General features: G+C 44.4%; 1 non-coding gene across 1 annotated transcript; it reads left to right on the top strand.

Moving 5' to 3' along the window:
- Window positions 1-5,053: 5,053 nt before the first annotated feature.
- Window positions 5,054-5,128, top strand: Trnas-cga. The gene has a single exon. It is a non-coding gene; the product is annotated as a tRNA-Ser (tRNA).
- Window positions 5,129-16,985: the final 11,857 nt, after the last annotated feature.

Here is a 16,985-nt window from a genome sequence, read left to right as displayed (position 1 = left end):
ATTTAAAAGAAATGAAGCATTACTAAACTATTATTCAAGTAAACTACAATGATGGAGAACAATACGAACTGCCACGCGGGATTAGCCGAGCGGTCTAGGGCGCTGCAGTCATGGACTCTGCGGCTGGTAGCGGCGGAGGTTCGAGTCCTCCCTCGCGCATGGGTGTGTGTGTTTGTCCTTAGGATAATTTAGGGCCGGCCGGGGTGGCCGAGCGGTTCTAGGCGCTACATTCTGGAACCACGCGACCGCTACACTCGCAGGTTCGAATCCTGCCACGGGCATGGATGTGTGTGATGTCCTTAGGTTAGTTAGGTTTAAGTAGTTCTAAATTCTAGGGGACTGATGACCTCAGAAGTTAAGTCCCATAGTGCTCAGAGCCATTTTTGATAATTTAGGTTAACTAGTGTGTAAGCTTAGGGACTGATGACCTTAGCAGTTAATTCCCATAAGATTTCACACACATTTCAACATTTGAACAATACGAACAACAAATTAAGTGTATACTCTACGAAACATACACTGAAGAGCTAAAGGAACTAGCACAACTGCCTAATATCGTGTAGGGCCCCCGCGAGCACGCAGATGTGGCATGGACTGAAATAATGTTTAAAGTACTGCTTGAGGGAACTAACACCACGAATCCTGCAGGACTGTCCATATTTCCGTAAGAGTACAAGGGATTGGAGATCTCTTCTGAACAGCATGTTGTAAGGCATCCCAGATACGCTCAACAATGTTCATTTCTGGGGAGTTTGGTGGCCAGCGGGAGTGTTTTAACTCAGAAGAGTGTTCCTGGAGCCACTCTGTAGCAATTCTTGACGTATGTGGTGTCGCATTGTCCTGCTGGAATTGCCCAAGTTCTTCGGAGTGGGCAACGGACATGAATGGATGCAGCTAATCAGACATGATGCTTACGTACGTGTCACCTGTCAGAGTCGTAACTGGACGTATGAGGGATCCCATATCACTTTTGCAATCAGAATAATCGCCAATTTTGAGGATATAGAAATTAGTAAGCCAACATACTTTGCATACTTTCACTCTCTGATGTAAAAGGAATAATATTTTGGGGTAATTCAACATTTAGACAAAAAGTATTCACTGCTCAAAAGAAAGTGGTTAGAATAATGTGTGGGGTTCATAGTCGCACATCTTGTAGGCATCTTTTTAAAAGATTGGGAATTCTTACAACAGGCTCACAGTACATATACTCACTAATGAAATTAGTTCTCAACAACATGGACCAGTTTAGAAACAGCAGTGACATTCATGATTATAATACCAGAAAAAAGAAAGACTTAAACTACTCAACCTACCTTTTGCACAGAAAGAGGTAAAGTATGTTGCTATAAAAATTTTCGACAAATTACCAGATGAAATAAAATGTCTGACAGACGGCAATAATAGCTTCAAAAATAAATTGAAATCATCTCCTTGACAACTTCTTCTATACCATAGATGAATTCTTCAATAGGAACAAATAAATCTTTAAATATACTATATGCATTTTGTGCCATCTAAGGCAATGGTGTAAATAATAGAAATGTTAATCTTTAACTCTGTATTGCAATATATATTCCGTACCGTGGAACACGCAACCAACTTAACTCCAACTGCACACGCCTCAAACCATTACAGCGCCTCCACCAGCTTGAACAGTCCCCTATTGATATCCAGGATCCATGGATTCAGGTGATTGTCTCCATACCTGTTCACATCCATCCGCTCCATACAATTTGAAACGAGACTCGTCCGACCAGGCAACATTTTTCCCTTCATCAACAGTCCAGTGTTGGTGTTGACGGGCCCAGGATAGGCGTAAAGCTTTGTGTCGTGCAGTTATCAAGGGTACACGAGTGGGCCTTCAGCTCCGAAAGCCCATATCGATGATGTTTCGTTGAATGGTTCGCACACTGACACTTGCTGAGGGCCTAGCATTGAAATCCGCAGCAATTTGAGGAAGGGTAACACTTCTGTCACGTTGAACGATTCTCTTCAGTCGTCGTTGGCCCTGTTCTTGCAAGATATTTTTCCGGCCGCAGTGATGTCGGAGATCTGGTGTTTTACCGGATTCCTGATATTCACGGTTCACTCATGAAATGGTCGCACGGGAAAATCCCTGCTTTATCGCTGCCTCGGATATACTGTGACCCGTCGCTCGTGCGCCTACTGTGACACACGTTGAAACTCACTTAAATTTTGAATGAGATTTTCACTCTGCAGCGGAGTGTGCGCTGATATGAAACTTCCTGGCAGATTAAAACTGTGTGCCCGACCGAGACTCGAACTCGGGACCTTTGCCTTTCGCGGGCAAGTGCTCTACCACCGAGCTACCGAAGCACGACTCAGGCCCGGTACTCACAGCTTTACTTCTGCCAGTACCTCGTCTCCTACCTTCCAAACTTTACAGAAGCTCTCCTGCGAACCGAGTTCGAGTCTCGGTCGGGCACACAGTTTTAATCTGCCAGGAAGTTTCACTTAAATCTTGCTGACCTGCCATTGCAGCAGCAGTAACCGAGCCAACAACTGCGCCAGAGATTTGTTGTCTTATACAGGGTGGAGAAAAATTGTGTCACGAATATTTAACAATGTATAGCTGATGCCAGTAAGAACCAAAATTACTAGTGTTGTGTAGGTCGACAACGCACAATTTTTAAACTATGGGAACCTGACGCCACGCGCTCCGACATTGTAACGCTGACCGTCAACCGACGAACAGCAACAGGGCAATCCCACGGCTAATCGGAGCGCATGGCGCCATTTTACGTAGTTTAAAAATTAGTTATTTTTCTTCCCACTGGCATTAGCTATCCAGGGTTAAAATTACTAACACAATTTTTCTCCACCCTGTATAGGCGTTGCCGACCGCAGCGGCATATTCTGCCTGTTTACATACCTGTATTTGAATACGCTTGCCTATACCAGTTCCTTTCGTGCTTCAGTGTATTAAAAATTTTATAAATGTCTGAAACCTTTTAAAGAGAAACAAAATTCGTAGCTTATTGTGTATTGCAGCTACTGTACATTGCTTTTAGAGTGATGTGTAACAATGAACAAATTTTAGTTGCTCCTCATAAATAGTGTATAGATAGTTAATCTGTTTTGAGGATGCTCAGAAACACTCTGAAAAGCTTGTAAGGGTGTTGTAAGGTAGACTGTGCTGACAAATAGATGTTAACAAAAAAATTCTATTCTCTGCGCCGTTTCTGAGTTAATTGGCATTGAATTTAGCCAATCAGTCCATGGCGCGGGAAAATTCCAGCGGCCCACGAGAGACGGTCTCGCCTGACCTCTCCTTCGTTTCAGTTTCTAAAACCAAAGAAATGAGCGCCACAAAAACTGGACATGGGACGGTAGTAGGTATCGAACCCGAGCAAAAGGCTTCGCAGTCTCATGCTGTGTTATCTATGCTTTGAAAACAGCTGACACTAGCTGAGGACCGTATTAAAAAAACTCAACACATGCAATAATTTTTCAGATCTTTTTTAACGGATTCTGGAACTTTAATATGAGCCGCACACAACTGATACAGGAAAACGCGACAAAAAAATGAATATTTGCTGTTGTAAAATGCGCCTGAATGTAGCAAATTTTCACAAAACTCAACATCTCCATTTTTCAAGATTCCAATAAACTCAAAAAAAAAATTGTTAAAATGGCTCTGAGCACTATGGGACTTAACATCTGAGGTAATCAGACCCCCAGAACGAAGAACTACTTAAATCTAACTAACCTAAGGACATCACACACATCCATGCCCACGGCAAGATTCGAACCTGCGACCGTAGCGGTCACGCGGTTCCAGACTGAAGCGCCTAGAACCGCTCGGCCACAGCGGCCTGCCCAATAAACTCAAGTAATCCTTCTTTTATAATCCCTGCTTGAAACTTAGAACATAAATTTAAAAGCCAGACTTTACACTCGCTTGTGTTTGTTGTCAGCCAGTCACTTAACATTATACAAGATAAACCCATTGTTAACTAGCTGTAAGAGTTTAAAAAGTTTTCGAAGATGCTGAGCCGCAGTGATACAGTTCTCTTATGAAAGAATACACCGACATTTGACTGTATATTGTATTGTATTATATGTTAACTGGGAGCCTAGAAACGACAGAGAGACTCCGTCCCCACCACAACCGCAGTGGTCCACAACCCCAAGACAACTAGCGCAGTCCACTTCATCGCTCCGCCGCCCCACACCGAACCGCTCTTTCAGTATTACTGTGCGGTTCAGCCCCCGGTGGACCCCCCCCCCCCCAGGGAACGTCTCACACCAGACGAGTGTAACCCCTATGTTCGCGTGGTAGAGTAATGGTGGTGGTGGTGTATGTGTACGTGGAGAACTTGTTCGCACAGCAATCGCCGACATAGTGTTGCTGAGTCGGAATAATGGAAACCAGCCGAGGCAGATGGAAAACCGCCTAAAAACCATCCACTGACTGGCCGGCTCACTGGACCTCGACACAAGTCCGCCGGGCGGATTCGTGGCTGGGACCAGGTGCTCCTTCCCACTCCAGAAAGCCGTGCGTTACATAGCACGGCTAACCGGGCGAGCTTGACTGTATATTACTTTAATTTTTACCAATACACAGTCAAATGGCGGTGTATTCGTAAAAAAAAAACCGCTACGCGTTTGTTGGACAACAAGACATATTGTCCTGCTTAATTCTTTTTCATGATCAGTCAGTTTTTACTACAAGATTAATGGCTTTTGTAGTAAGCTCTTGTTGGAACGTCATTATTAAGATGTTATAACATTCAGAATATTCCAGAATGTGATTTTCACTCTGCAGCGCAGTGTGCGCTGATATGAAACTTCCTGGCAGATTAAAACTGTGTGCCAGACCGAGACTCGAACTCGGGACCTTTGCCTTTCGCGGGCAAGTGCTCCACCATCTGAGCTAACCAAGCACGACTCACGCCCCGTCCATACAGTTTTACTTCTGCCAGTACTTTGTCTCCTACCTTCCAAACTTTACAAAAGCTCTCCTGCGAACCTTGCAGAACTAGCACTCCTGAAAGAAAGGATATTGCAGAGACATGGCTTAGCCACAGCCTGGAGGTAGCTCAGTCGGTAGAGCACTTGCCCTCGAAAGGCAAAGGACCCGAGTTCGAGTCTCGGTCTGGCACACAGTCTTTATCTGCCAGGAAGTTTCATTCAGAATATTGTTAAACAGTTCAGCAGGTGAAAAATGCAAGATGAAGCAATAGCCGACTACGTCGAAAGAGTGCGAAGTGCACGACTGCACCGTCAAATGAAGATCTTAACATCGACTGTGACCATACTGAACAAATAAGGAAAAAACATGTAAAACACGATGTTTTTGTTCCAATCTTTTTATTCGTTTTTCATACAGCCTGTATAGGAATAAACCAAAAATTGAACAGTATGATCTCTTACTACGCTTACTGTAGGCCCATTACACTTTTCTCGGCCAATAAATACGCACAAACCAAAAATAATTTTAATCGACGTTGGGGATCCCAAATAAGAGTTAAATGAATTTGTGGCGATTTCTGACTTGTGTTAAGCTTTTGAGGACTGAAAAACCACAGCTTCTTTTTACTTGTTTCAATTTTCTGACTTGTGTTAAGCTTTTGAGGACTGAAAACCCACAGCTTTTTTTTAATTTTTCAATTTTTCGGTTATAGATCGAAAGCGATACATCTGACAAAAAAATTCCAAAACACCAGAATGAAATAACAATAATACGAGTGAAAATCAGGTCAACCGTTTGCCACAATCAGTCATCAAATATCGGCAATTTTCACCAATTTGAAATAACGCATTTCAAACCACCAGCTGAACCAACACAACTTCATTCTTCTACTGGTGTCGGTTCATAAAATTATCATCACTAAAGGGAAACTGGACACTCGTCATTTAACCATACATATCGGTACAACGGCACTTCAGTATAAACTTGCCTCTGTTGTAGCTCACACAGTATTTGCTAATTATTACAGGAACTTGATCTCAATAACAAACTTGAAATATTTCAAATAGATTCGAGAAAGGCAAAGTTATGTTTACAGCATTTGAAGATGTAGAGAAAGTTTTTGGTAGTGATGGCTAGAATACAGCCTTTGAAGTTTTGAACGTCGCAGGGATAAAACACAGGTACAAACATCGGACCGCAGTTATAAGAGTCCAAAGATACGGAAGGAGAGCAGCAGATTAGAAGAGACTGAGACAGCATTTCACTCTTTCCCTGATGCTATTCAATCTATATAGCGAGCTCTAAAAGAAACAAAAGAAAAATTATGAAAGGAAATTAAGGTTAAGAGAAAAGAAATGAAAACATTTCGCTTTGTCAGCGACACCGTAATTCTGTCAAAGGAGAACTTGGAAGATCAGTAATGGTAGAATTTTACTAAAGGACGGGGTTAAACAGACCTCATCCTGACGCCTTAAGGAATCGTCAATCTGGTAATGGAAGGCAGCGTGGGGCGTAAAAATTGTAGAGGCAGAAAGAGGCTTGACTGCAGTAAGCGGCTTCCAGTGGATGTAGGTTGCAGTAGTTATGCAGAGATGAAGAAGCTTTCGCAGAATAAGCTAGCGTGGGGAACGAACCAGTTTTCGCACAGAAGACCACAATAACGTTAGTGATCCAATAAAATATTGGTCATGAAACTTGTTAAAGGCTAAATTCGTGGTTCCGTAGAATCTGTAACATTTTGTCATAAATGAAAATGCTTCACGAGTGGATAGGTTTTTCTTTTTTTTTTTTCTTTCTCTTTTTTTGGCGAGTTTTGATGTACAAGAAATTTTTAATTTCTGACAAAACATTACATTGGGAAAATGTTTTTATCCATTAGCAAGATCGTAGCGGCTTTGGCGCAGGAAGAAAAAAAAAACACAGGAAAAATACTCTTGCCGGAGCACTAAAAAACCAATACGGCGGATATACCCCTGTTTAAAAGAGTCTGACTGCAAAGTGGGGTACCAGCTGCTTCATTCTACGTTCCTTCAAAACCTTTTGCACCGAGCGAGGTGGCGCAGTGGTTAGCACACTGGACTCACATTCGGGAAGACGACGGTTCAATCCGCGTCCCGCCATCCTGATTCAGGTTTTCCATGTTTTCCCTACATCGCTTCAGGAAAATGCCAGGTCGGTTCCTTTGAAATGTCACGGCCGACTTCCTTCCTTAATCCGATGAGACCGATGACCTCGCAGTTTGGTCTCCTCCTTCAAATCAACTCCAACTCAAAAATTTTCCCAAAAATTTTGACGTTCAAATATATCCTCGCTCTCTCTTTTAACTCATCTCACTCCTAAAAGCTCTCACATCCACTAGACTATCCATTCATACCTGCCCATTCTCGCTCATTCATTCAGCTCAACTAATTGTCATCATCTCTTTGTATCTTTCTGCCACTGTCTCCTGCCTCACAGCCAAAGCCCGCTTTGTTCTGTCTTACTACTACTGCCTCCTCTCACTGTTATTATTCTGTGTGATCAAAGTACCTGGACACCTGGCTGACAGTGACTTAACAAGTTTGTGGCGCCCTCCATCGTTAATGGTAGAATTCAATATGGTGTTGGCCCACCTAGCCTTGAGGACAGCTTCCACTCTCGCAGGCATACGTTCAATCAGGTGCTGGAAGGTTTCTTGGGGAATGGCAGCCCATTCTTCACGGAGTGCTGTACTGAGGAGAGGTATCGATGTCGGTCGGTGAGGCCTGGCACGAAGTCGGCGTTCCAAAACAAACCAAAGGTGCTCTACAGGATTCGGGTCAGGACTTTGTGGAGGCTAGTCCATTATGGGGATGTTATTGTCTGGAAGGTAACGGCCTTGCCGCAGTTGTAACACCAGTTCCCGTCAGATCACCGAAGTTAAGCGCTGTCGGACTGGGGTAGCACTTGGATGGGTGACCATCCGGTCTGCCGAGAAGTGTTGGCAAGCGGAGTGCACTCAGCCCTTGTAAGGCAAATTGAGGCGTTACTTGATTGAGACGTATCGGCTCCGGTCTCGGAAACTGACATATGGCCGGAAGAGTGGTGTGCTGACCACATGCCCCTCCATATCCACATGCAGTGACGCCTGTGGGCTGAGGATGACACGGCGGCCGGTCAGTACCTTCGGGCCTTCATAGCCTGTTCGGGAGGAGTTAAGTTATTGTCGTGTAACCACTCGGCCAAGCGTCGTGCATCATGAACAGGTGCTCGATCGTGTTGAAAGATGCATTCGCTACCCCCAAATTACTCTTCAACAGTAGGAAGCAAGAAGGTGCTTAAAACATCAATGTAGGCCTGTGCTGTGATAGCGCCACGCAAAACAACAAGGGCTGCAAGGCCCCTCCATGTAAAACACGACTACACCATAAAACCACCGCATCCGAATTTTCCTGTTGGCACTACACAAGCTGGCAGATGACGTCATACCCACACCCTGCCATCGGGTCGCCACATTGTGTACCGTGATTCGTCACTCCACACAACGTTTTTCCATTGTTCAATCGTCCAATGGTCACCAAGTGAAGCGTCGTTTGGCATTTACCGGCGTGATGAGTGGCTTATGACCAGCCGCTCGAATATGAAATCCAAGTTTTCCCACCTCCCGACTAACTGTCATAGTACTTGCAGTGGATCCTGATGAAGTTTGGAATTCCTGTGTCAAGGTCCTGATAGATTACACATTACGACCCTCTTCAACTGTCGGCGGTCTCTGTCAGTGAACAGACAGGTCGGCCAGTACTCTTATGTGCTGTACGTGTCCCTTCACACTTCCACTTCACTATCACATCAGAGACAGTGGACCTAGGGATGTTTAGGAGTGTGGAAATCTCGCGTACAGACGTATGACACAAGTGACATCCAGTCACCTGACCACGTTCGAAGTCCGTGAGTACCGCGGGGAGCCCTATTCTTCTCTCTAACGATGTTTAATGACTACTGAGGTCGCTGATATGGAGTATCTGTCAGTAGGTGGCAGCATAGTGCACCTAATATGAAAAAAGTATGTATCTCCGTCTTGCTCCCTCATACTGCTACTACATCATTCCTCCTTTCCCACTGCTGTTGCCTCTTCTCACTGTCACTATCTGTCTCTTCTTCACTGTCATTGCCATGGACACCAGCTCTCACCCACTTCCCAATGGCATTGTCTCCTTCACTGTTTTCCTAGCACTGTTCTGTCACTGTCAATTACGTTTCACTGCCACTGTGTCCCTCTCTTTCGCAATGCCATTGTCACCTTCACTCTCTCTATACCACAACCAGTGTCTACTATCTTCCAGGATTTATAACTTTTCCATCTCTACCGGCCGGAGTGGCCGTGCGGTTCTAGGCGCTACAGTCTGGAACCGAGCGACCGCTACGCTCGCAGGTTCGAATCCTGCCTCGGGCATGGATGTGTGTGATGTCCTTAGGTTAGTTAGGTTTAATTAGCTCTAAGTTCTAGGCGACTGATGACCTTAGAAGTTAAGTCGCATAATGCTCAGAGCCTTTTGAACCATTTTCCATCTCTTTCCCACTGCCAATGCCTCCTCCTCACTCAGCTTAAAAAGAGCAAATCTATTCACATGTCAACGTTTTTGGGAAAAATTTTAAACTTGCCACGGAAGGTAGAGTGGAGTAACTGGTACCCTATTTTTCAGTCAGAGTCTTTTAAACAAGGCCGTTTGGAGTAACTGCGCTGCCTGAGGTGTCTTGTCACTGTCTGGGCAGCTCCCCCCGTCGGAGGTTCGAGTCTTCCCTCGGGCATGGGGGTGTGTGTTGTCCATAGCGTAAGTTAGTTTAAGTTAGATTAAGTAGAGTGTAGGCTTATGGACTGATGACCTCAGTTGTTTCGTCCCATAAGATCTTACCACAAATTTCTAAATTTCCTTTAAACAGAAGCACATTCGCCTTCTTTGTGTTCCGATAGGGGCATATTTCCGCTGGTTGCCTTCTCTACCCTACTGCGGCAGTGCATGTCACTCATGTGAAACGAACGTTATGAGTCAGTTCTGACACTCCACTCCTTTTCTCTTTCGTCAGATATCCGCATAAACGCCCTATAGAATAAATGACTGGAGTAAGGAATGGACCCTAATTCTATGACAGAGAATAATGGTGTTTAAGCTGTATAAAAATTGTTTTTAATTCAGAATTATTATCAAAGAAATACACGAATTTACATAGGTTGTAATGTGACAATGTTTGGACAGTTGTCAAGATAACGCATTTCGTCCTGATTAATCGGAATAACTCTAAACACAACAATATCAAATTTTAACCAGAAGGTTCTCTACAAAATTATTCTTATTACATGTCCGAAAGAACAGATACCATCGGTGACCATGCAGTTCGTTAGAATGAAATTACAATGAAATGAACACCCTTAGCTCCTTACAGGCGTTGACATACGTCAAAGGGGACAGATGAAAATGTGTGCCCCGACCGGGACTCGTATCCGGGATCTCCTGCTTACATGGCAGACGCTCTATCCATCTTTTTTTTTCGTTTTGTTGGTTGTTGATCGTTGAGTTTGGTCGCTGCGGACGTCACATGACATCCGTTCAAGTTCGTTGTTCATCGTTCTACTCAGTTTTTTTTATTACAGAGGCCAACCAGCTCTCTGACCGAACACGCTGAGCTACCGTGCCGGCATCCATCTGAGCCACCGAGGACACAGAGGATATCGCGACTGCAGGGATTTATCTCTGGCACGCCTCCCGCGAAACCCACATTCTCAACGTATAGTCCCGCACTACATTCGTAGTGCCCCCGCCCATTATACTCATTACTCGCGGCGCGTTGCCGATTCCCGTAAGAGTTCGGGCACTGCTTTTGCATTCGCACAGAAGAAGAAGATGGTCAAGTGGCCGGTGAGCCTTAACTATATACATACTAAGATGGCATCTGTTCTTCCGGACATGTCCGAAAACCACAAGCAAACCATTCCCAAGGATATGTGTGGAGAGGTGAAAATGATGCTCAAAGAAGTAGACTGCAAATGGTAAACGAGGAAGAGACGGTGCCAATGGCAGTGAAAAAGAATGGGGCAAAGACTATGGCAAAGGGTCAGAGAGACAATGAAAGTGACAGAGAAGGACACAGCAGCAATGAAGGGCGAGAGAAAGGAAAGAAGACAGTGATAGTGGGAGACAAAGAGAAAATATCAATAGTCAAAGTGAGAAAGAGGTGCTGAGTATGAAGGCTTCACTACAGAGAGAGACTTGGTAAAAGGATTTGGAATTTTCTGTGTGAAAAGAGCGGGAATGTGTTTCTATACTAAAATTTTTGGTAAGGAAGGCAGAATGAGGATTGAGGCAGATGGTCCTCCACTCTTCCGTCACTGTCTTTCAAAGAGAATCATATTCGTCTTTTTGTGCTCTGACAGGAGCATTTTTCAGCTGTTTCATGATGTTTATTTTCATTAAGTTATGGCGCATTGGGTCGTTGTATCTTGTGAATTAAAGATAGGGATGCTGAATGTATTCCAGTACATTAAACTCTCTTACAGTGATTCAATTAAATGAATTCGTACTGTGATTCTCTTCCATGCATGTAAATTTGTAATGTGCTCCACTATTTTCATTTCTCGTATTTATTGAGTAAACAGTAGATGTTGGTCCAGATGCGAATTTCCTTTCATTCGATAACGTTACCAAATTTTAATTATAAGCAGTCATTAAATTATGCAACCCGTCTCTGAGAAATCATCTGATATAAATAAATATAAAAGGTTTAATGTAAGACTGACAAGGGGAGGCCGCCAATTGTGAAATTCAGATTCGATTCATACTGCGCATAATAAAAGCTCATGGCCAGAGGTGTAATGTGGCAAAGCACCAAGATGCACTTCTCAGCCGTTGTCGAGAAAATCAACAGTTAAAAGAAACCGTTGAGGTGGAATACTCTCGACGATTAGTAGTTTTCTACAGCGTCGTGCGCAGCGGTAAGCGTCCGGGGTCCTAATCCGAAAGTCGCCGGATCGAATCCCGCGCCATGCAATTTTTTTTTATTATTAGTTTTTTGTAATTCAAATATATATATATATATATATATATATATATATATATATATATAGTATTAATGAATTGCTTATGCATGTTGGTGAAGGCGGAATGCTCTCCAAGTGTACCGCCTCCATTTTTCCGTTTTTTTTCAACAAAGCTCTCCCGTCCGCACTGATTTTCGACAATGTTATAAGTTGCGCTAGGGACCGCATCTACCTTCTTTCGAAGTTAGCAGGCAACTACGCTGTTATGCGGCGGCTCGTTTCGGCCCATTCAACATCTGTCATTCAAGTGTAACGAGCGAGTAACGGAGTTTGTATTTCATACCTGCCACAGCAAATATGTGTTCGTGGGGTCTCTATTCTAATTCGAACGTTTGACTTGCGCTATACGTATTCGTTTCGGAATATCGTTTCTACGTCTTCCGTTAACTATGCGTGGTTAACATTATGAAGACAATTAATAACATTTGTGAAATACAACTTTGTTTGCGGAAAACATAATGATGTTCGAAGTCGCCAGTTTTTCCACGACAAACGACTTTCAACAACTTATTATATGCATAATTGTTGCAACTGATTGCCGGGAATTATATATATACACACACACACACACACACATATATATATATATATATATATATATATATATATATATATATATATTTGAATTATAAAAAAACAAATACTAAAAAAAACGGTTGCATAGCGCGAGATTCGATCCGGCGACCTTTGGATTACGAACCAGAGCGCTTACCGCTGCGCCACGACGCTGTAGAGAACTATTAATCGTAGAGAGTATTTCACTGCAACGGTTTCTTTTAACTGTCGATTTTCTCGACAACGGCTGAGAAGTGCATCTTGGTGCTTTGCCACATTACACCTCTGGCCATGAGCTTTTATTATGTGCAGTATGAATCGAATCTGAATTTCGCAATTGGCGGCCTCCCCTTGTGAGTCCTCCGTCCATTGCACATACAGTACAAACCAGCTTAGCAAGCTGGCAAGGAATCTACTGAATCCGGTGGCTGTTCAGGCTGCAGTATCTCTCTGCATCAGCCCTGTGCTCATCGGGTTGCCACCCACGGTGTGCCCCGTCAGAAGTTCTGTCCGAAGATGGCGGTGACCGCGATGTGCACTGATAAGGCAAAACTTTATGACCACTGCGCACTGATAAGGCAAAACTTTATGACCACTGCCCTCTGCAGTGGTGGATACCGCCCAGTGGCGGTGCGGGCACGTGGCGCGGTAACAACAGTATGTAGATGAATCAGACACGGTCGGAGAACACCCTAGCGAAGAGATGGTCTGAAAATGGGTAAATCCACTGAGATAAGCGACTTTGACCAAGGCTACATTATTATTACGCAGAGCCCGTGAACGAGTATCTCGAAAACGGTGAAACTGGTCCAATGTTCACATGCTTCTGTCGTGAGCATCCATGGAAGGAGGTAGAGGGACAGTGAATCCACCACTAGATGCTAAATGGTTAGACGTCCACGACCCTTTGCAGAATGTGGGGTTTGGAGGCTTGTCTGCTCCTTGAAGTAGGATATACCAAAGAGCAGACAAGCCGAAAGAGCACAATGCTGGTGCACACACAAGTGTTTCAGAGCACGCCATTCATCGTGTATTGTTGAACATGGAGCTCCACAGCAGACAACCGCTACGTGTTCATATGTTGACCCAATGATATTGTCAGTTACGATTGCAGTGGGAACGAGACCGTCGGGATTCGACAGTCGATCAATGGAAACGTGCCAGTTCCTTGGATGAATCACATTTTTGGTGCACTAGGTCGATGGGCTCCGCAAACACTACCATCGAGGTGAACAGCGGCTCGAAACGCGTACCGCGCACGGAAGCAGGCTGTTGGGAGCAGTATTACGGTATGGTAGAAATTCTCCTCCACTTGCATGGGCCCTGTGGTAGTAATCGAAGTCATGCTGACAGCTGCGAATCACCTGCATCCCTTCATGCTTGATAGCTTCCCCGTCAGCAATGCCGAGCGAGGTAGCACAGTGGTTAGCACACTGGACACACATTCGGGAGGACGACGGTTCGGACCTGCGACCCGCCATTCAGGTTTAGGTTTTCTGTGATTTCCCTAAATCGCTGCAGGCAAATGACGGGATGGTTCCTTTCGAAGGCTATGTCCGATTTCCTTGCCCATCCTTGACACAATCCAGGCTTGATCTATCTCTAATGACCTCAATATCGGTGGGACGTTAAACCCAATGTTCCTTCCTTTCTTCTGTCATCTTTCAGCAGTATAACTGTCCGTGTCTCGGAGCCAGAACTGTGCTACAGTTTTTTGAGAAGAATTTGTAACACCTCACCCGTCACTTATCTGGTTTTGGCGTGTGTTCATCCCAGTTAATTGACTAACAGATCAACAGAGAGTGCAAAACTGCTGCAATATCAGATACTGCAAAGAAAGTAATAAGGCCTTGTGACTCCTGATTGAACTGCAGTGGCAGTGTTGACATTAATTGATTCAAAATTGATCCCTTTTAATTAAAAAGGGGTGCACATCGATGTTATATCCACCTATTGAACACCAGATGCAAATGTTGAACATAAAATTAATTAAGAAAGTGACTTGGGATTTCAACTACTTGATTGAAAACAGATGCAGTCGATTAGCACAAATTTATTTTAACTCACGACGTTCAGTCATCACATTACATGACTCTCCCAACAGGCAGTGGGAATAAATTGCGTTTACGTGGAGTAAAGTGCGATAAATCAAAATTCATTCATACTGACTGACCTAGGCGTAATGTGAAGTGCGAGAAGAATTCTACAATACACTGCCCATCAGACCCTGATGGAAACTTTGCCGACGTGATCCAACAAATTAATCAGTGGCCTAACTCAAGCCGAAGCGGGCACAATATCACAGAATTCAGCGTGGCAGGGTGTCGTCGTTGTGCGGACGTCAGCCGGCCTTGTGGTGCTGCAAGTCTGCGCTCGTCTATTCACTCCTAGCTATCTTGCTCAGTATATAGCTGAACGAAAACTTTGTATCTCCAAGCTCAATCGTTCCGTTTGCTAAGTCCTAAACTGCATAGATGCTTACTCTCTCTCAGGCAAGCTGAGTAAAGAACGCCACGTCCACACTCTAGGCAAGCTGGGAACGGAAGACCTCTGCTGAGACTTCTGCCAGTCCACTCTTCGCCTCGGTTTCCCCTCCAGCAAAATCACTTACGCCAATTGCAGTGCAAGTCGCGTTAATTATGCGTCGCTTCCTAGTGCTGACCAATGCCTGCTCTGGAAGTGAACAAATTCCCACAAAATTTCCCTTCCTCTCAACTTCTGCTATTTAGCTCCTCCCAGGCCACCCATCAAGGTTAGCATTTTCATAAAACACCAATTTTCCCGAAATTCTGACTCCCAGGAGAGTACTTCAAATTCCTTGGTCCTACATTCCCATTGGAGGCTGGTGTATTTCATTCTGTCGCTCTTCACCTGATTTACTTCAGACTCTGCAGACTGTGAATTCACTGTGAAGTTGCTATAGTCACAAACACGCATATTTCGGTGTATGTTGACCGCTCCACCGTAGCTTTGCGCGGCTTTCTTGTATGTTTCACTGAAAACGGGACGACGGACATTTATCAACAGGCGTATAAGTTCTCCGCCTGCTTCCCGGTACACCAGCATGGTGTCAACCACCCTCTCACTGTCACTCATATTAAGGCAGCTGGAGGATGCGCCCCATTACCACTTTCTCAGAGTTTGAGCCGCCCTAACCTGCCTATTGTTGCTTCCCTTCGCTGCTCCCCAGCTGTCACCTGGCCGCGGTCAACTCTGAATACTTCCCTGGGATAAACTATCCTCCAGTAAATCGACGCGTTTCCACAAATTTTTCATGTTGCATGAATTACTTTAAAGCCATCACACAATATTAATTATTCCAATACGTTCATACTGTACCCTCTACAAGATGCATTGTGCCTTGTCAGTCATTTTTGTTTAGCCCTATTGTTCGCTCAACGTGAGTTCGGTGATTTTTAATGACTTCATCTAAGGGGCTTAGTTCTTGCCATCTTACAATTTATAGTGAACTCACGTTGATGTCTCGACAACCAAATTCGCCTGATGTAATCCTAAGGAACCCATTTACATGACCTGTGGGTAGGCATCTAATGATACATACTTCCATAAACCTAGCAACAAACTGTCTGATCGCTGAAACGCAGAATCAGTGGTGTATTTCGTCCCAGACATGGACAAACAAGCTATTAAGCAGGTGGTCACAATGTTTTGGCTCGTCCATGTACGTGTGTTGTGTCTCACATGTCGTTCTTAGAGTACTCTGTCTCCCCCGTGTCACTGTCCGTATTGTCACGTCAGCTGGACTGATGCTATGTCGGGTGCCGCAAGGTCGTGTTGAATGCTGACCCTGGCCCGCCAGTTCTGTAGTCTGTCTGACCCAAGCAATGCTGAAGTTTGTGCCCCAGGCTGGAACGGTGTTGGTAGGCTCCTGCACTACTCATCTGCAGTGGCTGGTACTGGAGGCTGCCTTCTGTCATCTGTGGCTAAAGTCTGGTTATCACGTCAAGCAGCAGGAGTACGATCAGTTCTGGAACAGTTTCATACACGAGATGTGAAAATTCAATAATCGGAGCACTGAGTGAAAAAAAGATGAATGCCATCTAGACTACTGATCGACTGACTCCAGCCAAGAGAGGTGAAGTGTTTATGGCGTCGAGGTGAGGCTTTGCTTTTTGACATCATTCATCGTGACCGAATCGGTTCTTCTCTTTACAAGTTTTCAGTGGTTTTCTGTTCTGCTACATTTGCTGTACCAATTTATTTCAGTGCCTGAACTGCTTTTTCAAATCCGTGGTGGGTGTTGTTGCAGCACCTTAGCGTTCTGTATATAACGTCATGAGAGTAATGGAGGCAGGTTGGTCTGCACTTGTCTAACCCTTTTTCTCTGAGATCGCTCACACTCACACATGTTGACGTCGCACTCTTGGTGAACGAATTACCGTGTCGTAATGTTTACGTTCAGCGGCTGGCTCGTGTTGA

This window comes from Schistocerca piceifrons, chromosome 6, assembly GCF_021461385.2.
Source record: "Schistocerca piceifrons isolate TAMUIC-IGC-003096 chromosome 6, iqSchPice1.1, whole genome shotgun sequence".
In the NCBI taxonomy this organism is placed as follows: Eukaryota; Metazoa; Arthropoda; class Insecta; order Orthoptera; family Acrididae; genus Schistocerca; species Schistocerca piceifrons.
Note: the sequence above shows the minus strand (reverse complement) of the source record. Positions and strands in the feature narration are given on the sequence as shown.